This window comes from Lactuca sativa, chromosome 9, assembly GCF_002870075.4.
Source record: "Lactuca sativa cultivar Salinas chromosome 9, Lsat_Salinas_v11, whole genome shotgun sequence".
NCBI classification, from domain to species: Eukaryota; Viridiplantae; Streptophyta; class Magnoliopsida; order Asterales; family Asteraceae; genus Lactuca; species Lactuca sativa.
The window spans coordinates 46,572,110-46,587,703 of NC_056631.2; positions in this window are offsets into that span (position 1 = coordinate 46,572,110).

Sequence of the window (15,594 nt, forward strand, 5' to 3'; positions counted from 1 at the left end):
GACTGACTAGGGTTAGGCATTTGCAGCATGTGAGGCGCATCGGGCTGAAGGACGATATTAGTTTTACAGATTAGGTAGCTATTTCTGAAACTTGTAAAATGTAACTGACATTTGATGATTAAATAAAAGTTGTTGTTTATTAATAAGTCAGGTGTTGCTATCTTGTGTCAATCGTTTACTATTGTTTCAACTTTGCATGTTTTGACTTCCAGAATAATTACTTTATTCAAACTCTCCACAGTCAGTCATAATTTGGAAGTAAGTATGAATCAAGACTGTCATGAATTGGGCTTGTAGATGTCTAAGGTGTTATACATACCAAAAGTTGCTACAACATTCATGAGTGCTCATAAGTTCTGAGTATTGGATTAAACCCACGCTCACTTGTATCACTTCATGGAATTTATCTCGAGTGAACGTGAGACGGTAATATCATATAAGTCTTCAAACCTAGAGATATGAGTTGTTGAATATGAGTTGGTTGTGCATTGATTGCACGAAAACGCATCATTAACTTGATGTTATAAAACGTGCCTTTATGTATGATTCAACAAGTAGTTAGTACAAGCATATGAGTCGAAGTTTATCTGTTCCTTTTAGTCCTTGGAAGATTAGAAGCGATATCTAGGCCCCTCGATGATTTTGCTTTGACCCATTCCGGTCAGAACCAAATTGATGTGTTCGGTTTAGTTCTATATCAAACACATTTGAAATCGAGAAACAAACTGCTGGACAATTAGTACGACGTTGTTCCATGTATTTGTTCGACTGATATCTAGAGTAGAGGATTACATGATCACTTATCTAAAATGGCACTTCATAGTTCAACAGAGTCTTAAGATCTACGATTGTTGGTCAGTTCTTGAAGTCATACTTGCAACTATAGTTATTAGACTTATCCACGTGGGAGACTGTTGGATAAGATGTCTAAGTCCGTAACTATATTTGGTATATACTTGACCCGACCTGACATGGTCAATTTGGGTTGCACTTCACCAAAACAATTTGTATGGATAATATTTTGAGAATAGTATATTTATGATTTATTAATATATTATAAGTTATAATATATTAATATGTAATCATATTATTTAATTAGTATTGATCAAGAATTAATTTAGTGATCAAAAGAGACTAATTAGATATGGACTCTTATTATATATATATATATATATATATATATATATATATATATATATAGAATTTTTAGAATGTTCATTTAGGATGGGCTAAGCTTGCATGGATAGTCCATGGAGTTTTTAACCCATGGATCCTATGGAAATGAAAGGTCATGGGTATTAGGGTGATTTGTGATTCCACTTGAGGCATCCACATTATTGGTGCTAGGCTCTCAAAACTCCAAGCAATCAACCAAAAGAAAACCTTAATTTCAGGTGGGGCTATTAGAGTTTTCATGTGGAAACCTTAATTTCCATGCTTAGGCCTTAAGCACTCCATGGACCTCCACAAAAGAAGCCTTGGATGAATTATATAGGGCTTCCTATAGATTTCGTCCAATCCTCCCAAATGAATCCATCAGCCCAACTTTGCAACTATCAACGATTTGCAAAACCAGTCCCTCCATTATCAATCAGTTCCTTTAATCCCAAAATTAATTTCAAATTAATTTTTGATCAATTACTAATTAATAATATGATTTCCAAATAATATATTATTCTTATAATATATTAGTAAAATCATTCCGAGGACCAATGTGACATCCCCATTTTCACGGCCAGAAAAGACCAATTTGTTTATGCTTTATTTGAAAATCAGAGTATATATTTTTTAAAGAAATATATTGCGGAATTTGTTCCTAGAAAACATGAGAAATATATTATCAAATCATTTTCGAAGAAATGTATTTTATTGATATTAAAACTTTGGGATGTCATCGTCAATACAAAACATAAGCATAAACAGACCTTACTTTCATTTACACTTGTGATCTACATCTCTTTTAATCTCTCAGTGTAATGTAGCTTCAAATCGACACTTGTGTTACAAATAAACTACGTTGGTCAGGTTGGGAAACCTTGTGAGTACATAGGGTTTTCAACCCACAATATTAAAGTTATTATGTTTTATCATCAAAAAATTAACCCAATTACCCATCCCCATTATCTTCTTTATTTCCTAAGGATCTACCCTAAGAATCATCTATCACTTATTCCTAAGGATTCTTCCTAAGGAATAGGCACGAAGTCCATCTTCGCCAGGGTTTATACAATAGGCACTAAATCCACAGTTGCCAAGGCTCATCCAATGGCCGCTAAATCCATAGCTGCCAGGGCTTATCTTAGTTATTGACAGTATTATTTTCGAGAGTCCACTCGCAATACATGTCAATGGGTTTTCAGAGTACATCAGGTGAACGTATCGTTCACAACACCTACAAGTTGCGAGCCTTCTAGTGTTCCACCAGACTATCTAGAATAGTTTGTGGTTTCCATCCATACTCTGCTAGATGACGGGGCCATCGCTTGGGTCATCGCTTGGTACATCGTTTGGTTCATCGCTTGGTACATCGTTTGGCTCATCGCTTCTCACCATATTTTACCACTCATATATCATCGCTCATCATTTATCTTATCTTTAATCTACCCATCTTTTACCCATCATAATTATAGGTATAAAATACATATACAATTTAAGACAAATAAAACATGTATATTTTTGTTCATCCAACATAGATACCAAGAACATAGATAATTTGCTCACATTGCACATAATTTATATTAAATACTTCATATCTATACTCTGCTAAATGACGGGGTCATCGCTTGGTACATCGTTTGGCTCATCGCTTCTCACCATATTTTACCACTCTTATATCGTCACTCATCATTTATCTCATCTTTAATCTACCCATCTTTTACCCGTCATAATTATAGGTATAAAATACATATACAGTTTAAGACAAATAAAACATATATATTTTTGTTCATTCACTATAGATATCAAGAACACGGATAATTTGCACACATAATACGTAATTTATATTAAATACTTCATATCTATGTGTAAGATGAAAGTAAATATGCATTCACCTTAGTAGCTTGAGTTGATAGAATCAAACAAGAAATGGTCAGCGGTTCGTGATCGTCGGGCTCGGGACGGGAAAACGGCTTCAAGAAACGAGAGAGAGAGAGAGAGAGAGAGAGAGAGAGAGAGAGAGAGAGAGAAAGAGGAAAGAGGTTTGGTGTAAAGAAGCTTAGGGTTGAAATGGCTATTTATAGGCTGGTTTTTGGCCTCTCACATCGTGAGAATCAATGCTCACATTGTGATCCATGGCTGTATCACCTCGTAGCTTCATCATATGCGTTTATAGCTCCGAAACGTGTCTAGACGACTTCCCACATCGTGAGAACGACATGCTCACGTCGTGAGCTTCCAAGAGTCATCCTGTAGGCTTCCCAGGTGTTTTCTAGGCTTGATTAGTGTCCTTTTGACTCCTCACATCGTGAGAAATCATGCTCACGTCGTGAGTCCATTCAGATTAGGGTTTTTGACACGTGTCATGCTTTCAGACAGCTGCATCTTCGAAAGGCATAACTTTTACATACGAGCTCCGTTTTTGATGTTATTTATATCCACGCGTAGGTGGAGACATACTATAAAACTTTCATTTAGACCCAAAAGGCAAAAAAGTACTTTATTGTAAACTCACTTTTTATGATTCCCGTGTCGTGCCAGTTTTGTCGCGAAACTTTGATAGGTCATAACTTCTTCGTTATAACTCGGATTTCGGCGTTCTTTATATTTACGGAAACCTTGTGACACATACTACATCTTAGTTAAGATTACTTATTCTAAATAATCATCTATAAAAAAGTCATTTTTGACGCTTATCGTCTCTAAATTGACTAGCCCGAATCTGCGGGCGTTACAACCAATTTATTATTCATATAATAAATCCTACTCTCTCTCTCTCTCTCTCTCTCTCTCCACTAGTCATCCTATCAAGTTGCATGATTGAAGGAAACCCAAAATGACCATGCTATAAATCAAATCAAGTACATAACAAATATAGTTATGGGCTTAGACACTGAATCCAACAGTCTCCCACTTGGATAAGTCTAATAACTATTATTGCAAGTATGACTTCAGAATTTGACTAGAAATCGTAGCTTTCAAAAGCCGTTGTTGAACTATGATCTTATAAGTAAATCGTCCTTTAGATAAGGGATGAAATATTCCTCCATTCTACAAGATATCGTATGGAAATGAGACATGGATTATAATCAATCTCTGTCCATGTGTTGTTTTCCGATTTCTGATTTATGACAACCGACTAATTGAACAAATCAAATCAATCTAGGATTTGCCAAGCGCTTAGGGTGTCATCACTAAATCATCAAGGGCCCACAAATATCGCTTTTATCCCATTAAGGATAAAAGGAACTGATAAACTTCGACTCATATGCTTGTACTATTTACTCATCAAATCACGCACAACAATACATTTTATAACATCAAGTTACTGATGAGTTTACGTATTATCAATGTACAACCAACTTTTAAACAACAACTATACATCTCCACTTCAAGAATATAGGATACTAGTGTCACAATCATTCGTGATAAAATCCATGAAGTGATTCAAATGAGCATGGTTTTATCTAATACTCAAATTCTTATTTCAGGAGTACCCACGAACACTGCAACAAACATTTGCTATGTCTAATCACTTAGACAATCTACAGCCGGATTCATGACAGTCTTACCTCATTACTTACTTCCAAAGTATGATCGACTATGGATGTTTGAATAATCTTATTATTCGGGAAGTAAAACACAAGAATAACCTAATCCAATATGGTCTCAAAACTTTTGAATATAAATGAACACACTTATTATTTAATGACCATATTAATTAGACCTTATTCATTGTTACTATTTCGACTAATCAACTCAATACATGAATTAAAACAATACTTGAAACACAAGAATAACTCAATACTAGAATTATAAGTGTAAGATTACCAAATTCTTGCCACTACTAGAATCTGATAGAGTCTAAACTTACATGTAATGATCCTTTTGTAATGTCAAGGCAACAAAGTCACAGAGACTCAGCCAATGATATAACAACGCATTCCATTGGAGATTGTTACAAGACAATTCCCAGAAATGAAGTCTTACATTCAAGGTACATTCCATGAACATCCTTCTTGCATAAAAGTTTCTAACTTACACATAGATTCTTAATATCCATACACCATTATGGAAACATTTCCATAATTACCATATGACTATCCATTCTTAATACAATCCTATCTATTTATAATTATATTAATATAGTCCATCTATTACTATACTTCCAATTATCCACAAGCAACCAATCTTCGGTAAACCTTAGATTGTCCTTGACATTTGTTTAACAACTTTAGCCACATCATGTTCTAGTCCCTTTTCCCTCTTAATGCGCTAAGCATTTGGAAAAATAGAACAAGTTAATATTATAGCATATGCAATTGATCCTATACCCGAAGGATATGAGAATCGATTCATAATGTCTTACATAAAGACGTATGTAACGCTCGTAGATCCGACCTAGTCAATTTAGAGATAATAGGGGTCGAAAATGACTTTTCGGCAAAGGATAATTTAGAATAAATAATATTAACCAAGTCTTAGTATATGTTACAAGGTTTCTGTACATATAAAGAGCGCTGAAATCCGACTTATAACGAAGAAGTTATGACTCGTCGAAGTTTCGCGACGGAACCGGCACGGCACCAGGAAGTGTAAATAGTGAATTTACGATAGAGCGACTTTTAGCCTTAACGATCTAAAAAAAAGTCATAGAAAATGTTAAACCAAGAGTGTCCATAAAAAGAACGCCCAAATCTGACTTCGTATGAGGAAGTTATGATTTTTCTATGATTTAGCATAGCAATGCACAACCCGAAAATTCGAATTTTAGATCGGTCGATTTTCAGCCAAAATAATCTAAACAAGAAATGAAGATATCATTAATAGGAGTTAAACGATAAAAAGACAGTAAAAAACGGAGCTCGTATGCGAAAGTTATGGACGAAGCTTAGTCTCTACTTTTCGAGCGCAATAAATTCGATACAGTTTTATAAATCCGAGATAGAATGAGGATTAGCCAACGGGGTCTAAATGAAAGTTGTAGTACTCGTAAATACCAACGCATGGATATAAATAAAGTCGGAAACAGAGCTCGTATTCGAAAGATATGGACGAAGCTTAGTCTCTACACTTCAAGCGCGATAAATTCGATACATTTTTATAAATCCGAGATAGAATGAGAATTAGCCAACGGGGTCTAAATGAAAGTTGTAGTACTCGTAAATACCAACGCGTGGATATAAATAAAGTCAGAAACCGAGCTCGTATGCGAAAGATATGGACGAAGCTTAGTCGCTACTCTTCGAGCGCGATAAATATGATACAGTTTTTGTAAATCTGAGATAGAAGGAGAATTAGCCGACGAGGTCTAAATGAAAGTTGTAGTCCTCGTAAATACCAACGCGTGGATACAAATAACGTAGAAAACGGAGCTCGTATGCGGAAGATACAGACGAAACTTAGCGGCTACTTTACTATAAAATCCCTATAAATAAAGGGTTCAACCTTCGTTATTTCTTCACACCATAAGCATTTCTTTCTCTCTCTAACTTCTCTCTAGCCTCCCTAAACTCCCAAGTCTAGGGAACCTCCCTAGAACGAGAAGAAAGCCCCGGAGCACCTGACGGCTCCGAGAAGAAAAGCTTTCGGCTCGGAAACGCTGCTCCAGCGAAGCGCGGTTTTTAATAAAAACCCGCTGTAAGTGAGCTACGCCTATACTATATATATATATATATATATATATATATATATATATATATATATATATATATATATATAGCTTTTATTTAATTATAGTAACATTATTAGGACCTTAAAAAAATTATTTGGGCTATTATTATGAGTTATATTGAGTGTTATTTAACGCTTATATAATAGTAATAATAGTAATTAGTCTGTTAATTAGTCGCGGTTAACGTTAAAACTAAACCCTAGTGGTATTGATACTAGGTTTTGTCGAGGAAAATTGTTTTAAGAGTAACGAAGTGTTGTCCAAGTACCGAGTCACCACCGTATCAAGTGAGTGCATGGTCCCTTTCATCTTACACATAGATATGAAGTATTTTATATAAACTACGTGCTATGTGTGCATATTATCTTAATACTTGCTGTCTATGCTGGATGAACGTTTTTATACATGTTTTAAATGATTTAAACTGTATACGTATTTTATATATATACGAATATGTTGGGTATGACATGGGTAGATGAATGATGAGAGATAAAAGATGATGTGAGTAAACATTGGCAACTATAGACTTAGTGCCTAATAAATAATATCGACAACTATGGACTTAGTGCCTAGTGGACAAGCACTGGTAGCTATGGACTTAGTACCTGTTAGGAATTGGTAGCTATGGACTTAGTACCTATTAGATAAACACTGGTAGCTACAAATTTAGTACCCGATGAATAAACTATAGCAGCTATGGAATTAGTGATTTACGAATGAGTATTGACAGCTATGGATTTAGTGTCAGTCATATAACCCTGGAAGCAAGGGACCTCGGAATAAACGAATGTATGATAGATGACTCTTAGGAAAGATTCCTTAAGAGTAAAGAAGATAATGGGGATGGGTAATTGGGTTGATTGTTTGATTGTTTAAACATAATAATTACATTATTGTGGGTTGAAAACCCTATGTACTCACCAGGTTTCCAATCCTGACCCACTCAGTTTGTTTATATCACAGGTGTTGATATGAAGTCACATTACACTGAGAGATTAAAGAGATGTAGATCACTAGTGTAAATAAATGTAAGTTCTGTTTATCCTTATGTTTCTGTATTGACGATGCCATCCCAAACATTTTAAAATGAATAAAATACGTTTTCTTCGAAAATGTTTTGATAACGTATTTATCGTGTTATTTTTTGTGGGAACAAATTCCGCAACATTTTTATGAAAAGAAGTACTCTGATTTTTACAAAGCATAAACAAAATCGGTCTTTTCTAGCCGTGAAAAATTGGAGATGTCAAAGTTGGTATCAGAGCATTAGGAATAAGGATTTATTTCTAGACTTAAACTTAGAATGCTAAGAGATGATCGTTTGGAGCGTGTCTAATATATTTTAGGAAGTACACCTGAATAGACATAAGCACTAGCTTAATTAGGGAAGATGCCTAAAATGTTTTTATGTGCTAAATGATTTGTGATGCTTTATGCTATTGATTGATCGGGTCTATGGTCTGTTGCCGACCAGATCTGGAAATTTTATGTGCTCAGGTTTCTAATCGTTTAATTACGATATTAGAACTGGCATGTAACTTTTCGGAGTAATACGGAGGAATACGCCTCTAAATCTTCCTCTGTCTATATTCTCGTCTCGATACACCGAACGCCGGCTTTGGTGTATAGAATGTCATGATAAGGACTCATAGCAGACTGAGCAAATGGAGGAAATGATAAGGCTTACGATGGTGAATGATACCTATCGGAAGATATTTTAAGAGAGGTATCTTGCCTTTAGAATACGTCTGATAAAATAGCAGTACGTCTAGAGAAATAGGGTACATTTGAATGTACACATTTGATTGGCGGGAAGATAAAATGATTGGTTTAATTCCTAAAGTTTTCCTATCATCTGGAATGTCCATCACTAACCGAGTTGAAGCAGAATTGATGATTGAAGATATGCATGGAAGAAGTCCTAGTAGAGTTTAGGGAATTTTTTATGATTATTTGGTAACACTCGTATATGTTAAATTGTTTTGTGATTTAGGACTTGGGGACTACGAGAAAATACTTGGGACGAGTATGAGTAGGTGAGAAAGGTAGAAGATGCATATACTACCGGAAGCACATGACTCACGCTTGGATCAGGGAAAGTCACAAGGTTACCAAGAAGCTAGTAATTGATTTCGTTTTATTCAAGTATGTCGTTACCATCGATTCGGTAATGACTAAGAAGATGATTGTTATTCCGACCCTAGTGGTCATATCAAATTGAGTCCGAATACGATGAGTATGATACGTGGTTCAGAGAACCAAGTCCGTTGTAGTATCTGACTTAAGCTAGAAGATTCAAGTGAAAGACAATAAAAAATGATCTGTAGAGGTATCGCGAAAAGTTGCTTGTAGCTAGAAATGCTACCCTTTTAAGATGTGGTTAGAACATGAAGGAATGTATAGTTTGTTCTGGAAATTTGACTCTAAAAGACCCGAGTCTAAACGTTGCAACATACGATGTTAGGTCATTACAATACGACACATCGGTCCATGGTAGTAACCCTAAGATTGCTAAGAGGAAGAAGCAGTATCCAGTAAGGATCGAGATTGTGATTTGAAGGTCATAATCGGGAGTCCAGCGTGGGATAGGGAGCGGGTCCAAGATTGGGCACCGCATGTAGTCAGGAAATCTTAGAGTTAGATACTCGTTTGAAGAAACATCAAAGTTACGGTTATTACTTAGGATGAAGAGATAACGTATGGAGTCATCACGTGAGCCATGTTTCTTTGATGATTGCAGGACGTAATCATCCTAAGGGGGAGATAATTGTAACGCCCGTAGATCCGGGCTAGTCAATTTAGAAATAATAGGGGTCAAAAACGACTTTTTGACAAAAGATTATTTAGAATAAATAATCTTAACCAAGTCTTAGTATATATTAGAAGGTTTCCGTACATATAAAGAGCGCCGAAATCCGAGTTATAACGAAGAAGTTATGACCCGTCGAAGTTTCGCGACGGAACCGACACGACACCCGGAAGTGTAAATAGTGAATTTACGATAGAGCGACTTTTAGCCTTAACGATCTAAACAAAAGTCATAGAAAACGTTAAACCAAGAGTGTCCATAAAAAGAACTCCCAAATCTGACTTCGTATGAGTAAGTTATGATTTTTCTATGATTTAGCATAACAGTGCACAGCCCGAAAATTAGAATTTTAGATCGGTCGATTTTCAGCCAAAATAATCTAAACAAGAAATGAAGATATCGTTAATAGGAGTTAAACGATAAAAAGACAGTAAAAAACGGAGCTCGTATGCGAAAGTTATGGACGAAGCTTAGTCTCTACTTTTCGAGCGCAATAAATTCGATACAGTTTTATAAATCCGAGATAGAATGAGGATTAGCCAACGGGGTCTAAATGAAAGTTGTAGTACTCGTAAATACCAACGCGTGGATATAAATAAAGTCGGAAACGGAGCTCGTATGCGAAAGATATGGACGAAGCTTAGTCTCTACACTTCGAGCGCGATAAATTCGATACATTTTTATAAATCCGAGATAGAATGAGAATTAGCCAACGGGGTCTAAATGAAAGTTGTAGTACTCGTAAATACCAACGCGTGGATATAAATAAAGTCGGAAACCGAGCTCGTATGCGAAAGATATGGACGAAGCTTAGTCGCTACTCTTCGAGCGCGATAAATATGATACAGTTTTTGTAAATCTGAGATAGAAGGAGAATTAGCCGACGAGGTCTAAATGAAAGTTGTAGTCCTCGTAAATACCAACGCGTGGATACAAATAACGTAGAAAACGGAGCTCGTATGCGGAAGATACAGACGAAACTTAGCAGCTACTTTACTATAAAATCCCTATAAATAAAGGGTTCAACCTTCGTTATTTCTTCACACCATAAGCATTTCTTTCTCTCTCTAACTTCTCTCTAGCCTCCCTAAACTCCCAAGTCTAGGGAACCTCCCTAGAACGAGAAGAAAGCCCCGGAGCACCTGACGGCTCCGAGAAGAAAAGCTTTCGGCTCGGAAACGCTGCTCCAGCGAAGCGCGGTTTTTAATAAAAACTCGTTGTAAGTGAGCTACGCCTATCCTATATATAGCTTTTATTTAATTATAGTAACATTATTAGGACCTTAAAAAAATTATTTGGGCTATTATTATGAGTTATATTGAGTGTTATTTAGCGCTTATATACTAGTAATAATAGTAATTAGTCTGTTAATTAGTCGCGGTTAACGTTAAAACTAAACCCTAGTGGTATTGATACTAGGTTTTGTCGAGGAAAATTGTTTTAAGAGTAACGAATTGTTGTCCAAGTACCGAGTCACCACCGTATCAAGTGAGTGCATGGTCCCTTTCATCTTACACATCGATATGAAGTATTTTATATAAACTATGTGCTGTGTGTGCATATTATCTAAATACTTGTTGTCTATGCTGGATGAACGTTTTTATACGTGTTTTAAAGGATTTAAACTGTATACGTATTTTATATTTATACGAATATGTTGGGTATGACATGGGTAGATGAATGATGAGAGATAAAAGATGATGTGAGTAAACATTGACAACTATAGACTTAGTGCCTAATAAATAATATCGGCAACTATGGACTTAGTACCTATTGGACAAGCATTGGTAGCTATGGACTTAGTACCTGTTAGGAATTGGTAGCTATGGACTTAGTAACTATTAGATAAACACTGATAGCTACAGATTTAGTACCCGATGAATAAACTATAACAGCTATGGAATTAGTGATTTACGAATGAGTATTGGCAGCTATGGATTTAGTGCCAGTCCTATAAATCTGGAAGCAAGGGACCTCGGAATAAACGAATGCATGATAGGTGACTCTTAGGAAAGATTCCTTAAGATTAAAGAAGATAATGGGGATGAGTAATTGAGTTGATTGTTTGATTGTTTAAACATAATAATTATATTATTGTGGGTTGAAAACCCTATGTACTCACCAGGTTTCTCAACCTGACCCACTCAGTTTATTTATATCACAGGTGTTGATATGAAGTCACATTACACTGACAGATTAAAGAGATGTAGATCACTAGTGCAATTAAATGTAAGTTCTGTTTATGCTTATGTTTCTGTATTGACGATGACATCCCAAACGTTTTAAAATGAATAAAATATGTTTCTTCGAAAATGTTTTGATAACGTATTTATCGTGTTTTTTTTCTGGGAACAAATTCCGCAACATTTTTATGAAAAGAAGTACTCTGATTTTTACAAAGCATAAACAAAATCGATCTTTTCTGGCCATGAAAAATTGGGGATGTCACAACGTGATACTTGACCAGTCTCTGGCTTTAATATTTCCATATATAGAATCTCCAATGTTGAAACATTTCAACATGATGTTCATATATGCTCATGACTGAGTTCAATTAAAACTTCAATCTAAACTTTTAGATTTGAAATAAAGCATAAATATAATCTCCCTTGAATCTTACTATAGCGAAGCAATTTCCAAATTCTACAACTTTGCAAATTTAGAACTTTGTTTCCTATAAATAGCATTGCTAACTTGCAACACTTAACATAATAATAACGCTCCCGCTAGCATAACAATTATGCTCTTACCATCATAACAATTATGCTCCCACTAGCTTTGACATATACTTAGAAATCAGTTGGAATTCTAGAAATCAATACCTATTGACTTTCTTACAAAAGTTCATTTTTCTGATACGTGGTGGTTCGATACGTATTCATCAAGCTCATACACCTTTCATTCGACAGCTTATGTGTGTGTCTAAACCCTTTCAGAACTTATAGAAATAAGTCCTAACTTGTTCAAACAATTTGGCATTTCTCATAATTCGAACTATGAAATGGGATGTCGTAATCATACTTGAATTTGAGAACTCAATCATCACACCGGCTAACTCTATTCCTTTTAAAATCCACTAGTGGAAGCATTTTCTCACAATCATTTTCATGAACTAGAGAGAAACCTATTGCCACTTAGATATTAAGGAGTATGTGTTCCTATCCATATGAATTTGTCATTTCCAACCACTATCATAAGATTAGGTTTATGACGAATTCAAACTCATATGGACTGAACTTGCTTAATCTCAATTTCTTGTCGTCCAGCAGCATAAGGGCCTACCATTGCTTCCAGGTTATTGAGCACCTCACCCACAACGATCATTGTACTTTCACTGATCAAGGTACTTTGCCTTATGGAATCAAATGAGAACTCATAGAACTCACATGCATAGTCAACTTAACTGGAATAGGCACATAATTAAGAATATGTCAACCCGATAGGTTGTAAACCTCAGGTCGTGATTACTAAAAGGTTTATTCTTGTTTAGTTTTTGAAACTATTCAAGACAACTTAAGACTCCCACTAACCTCTTGACATATAAGATTCTCTGTCAAGGAACATTCATTGACAAATAAATATTCTAGAGTCAGTGCGGGTTCTTATCAAGAAAAACTTCATATAATTGGTCTTGGTTGGTCTTTGTTTTAGCCAAAACATCACAACTACCAATTTCAAATGTGCAAGAGTAAGAAACATTTCTACTCCACATTTCATGAGGTGTAATAAACCTACTTAGAACATGTTACTCAAGGTACAACTTGGAGTAACTAGAGTATGACTCTAAAACTTGATTCTGGAACGAAGTACAATTTATCCTTTTGATTTAACCTTTTCAACAATTCCCGATACCTTTTCTTAGCCATGTAAATGTACTAAGGTGTCCTTAGAGGATCAATTGTGACATGGATCCATAATCATTAGGATGATCATAAAACACAATACTAAAGTACTCTCCTTTCCTTTCAGATTTAAGAAACTTTTATCTTTCTGCCTAATTGATTCTTCTTATTCCTTCTGCTATACTTTGAAACTTTTCCAAGGTATTAGAATTACACTAAATCGTGTAAGTATAACCATATTTACAGAACCATTAGTAAATCATAATGAATAGACTTTATCGTCCTTTGTGGTGGATCTGGCCAGTGCACATCAATGTGTACTAGATCATTTAGTCTTTCACGTGACTCACATATACATGTGAACGGGGAATTAGTCTTAACTTTCCAAAGATCAAGATTCTCATGCATCACACAATTCAAACTGCATGATTCCAAGTTTCTGTCCATTTAAAACTTGGGTGATGAAAATCTTTCCTTATTTGGTAAATTATGACATTACCACAAACAGTATATCTAAGAATCAAATCCATTTCAACTTTGCTAACAATAGAAATATAAACACCAATTTTCATAAATGTCATTGCAAAGATATGTAAAATAAGATAAAATCAAAATTTACTTTCTTTATAAAATGTAGAAAAACTTGTCCTTACAATGCAAATACAAATGAAAACTAAGTTTCCAAATATTCCTAAGCAATCTATCATAACTCCTAAGTAGCGGCTCAAAAATCCGATCATCAAACCATGTGATTAAAATCCATCTCTTCACGATCAGACTCAACTTACTCTTCTTTTAAGCGTCCTTCCTTTTCTTCGATCCCGAAAAAACATCAAAATAAAATATTATCACATCATGTATTAATAATCTATAAATAGGAACTTAATAGAGTTAGATAGTGGATTTACCTGAAGTAGAGTCATACAGTTTCACTTTACTATCCTTGCGATCTTTCAGGTAGATACGGCAGCTTCGCATCAAATGTCCCTTTTCTTCGAAATAAAACATATGGACTCTTTGGGAATGACACATGAGACTATCTCAGAATTTACCTTTCTTTTATGATCAAACTTTTCGACCATGGCCAATTTCTCTACCTTATGAGGAGAAACCATTTTTGGACTATCACCTTTGCCACCACCAATGTCCATGGAAATTTGGGATGTAGATCTTCCAATCAAATCTGCTTGACCATTGCGCCAAAGCATTGCTGCTTTAGCAACAATTAGCAAATATGGCAGATCAATAAGGTTCACGCCGTTGTCAGTCACATAGTGGTCTATAACAAACTGACTATATGACTTAGGGAGTGACTGAAGAACCAAGCCAACAACCAACTTCCTTGGGAAAACGACACCCAACATCCCTAGTCTGTCAATGTGCTATTTCATCTTCAATACGTGTGCACCCACAGACCTTCCATCTTGGTGTTTGCTTGTCAATAGGGCTTGAGTGACCTTGAACTTTTCAAGTCAACGAAAACGTGGGTCAGGGAGAATCACTGGAGGAGGTGGAGGAAGAGAAGTATGATTTCTGGTTCACCAATGCACGAAGAAGGGATTGATCTTTCACCTTGATTGACATGTGGAAGATCATCTTAAGAATGAAAGCCCTTTCCAAAGGATTGAGGAAGACCATAGTTGTAAGAAATAGACATCTACAAAAAGGAGAAATTCAAGTTAGTTGATTTAATCCTTGATATATCACCCAAATGAAATATCACGGCTATGACCCAACACAATAATTAAGAATTTGGAAGAGGGATGCCATAATCCAATTGTAAATTATTTGAAGGTAGGTAAATGACGATTTACCAATTCCACCACGAAAACGAAATTTTAAACGAATTAGGTTTTAAATGAAATTCCTAGATCTTTTTGAGATTCATTGAACTTTTCAATGACATGTTTAATCTCGATTATGCCCTTCAAGGTTGTGATTGTGATACCAATGATCACAAACAAGGTGTGAATAACCATGCAAATTAGTTTGGTACTCTCGATGTCATTTATCATCTAATCAATGTGCTGGTTAACCACACACACTCCATTGATCAACGATAATTTACGAGAAACCCATTGCCATTATTCCTTAGTCCACATTAGTGTGCCAGT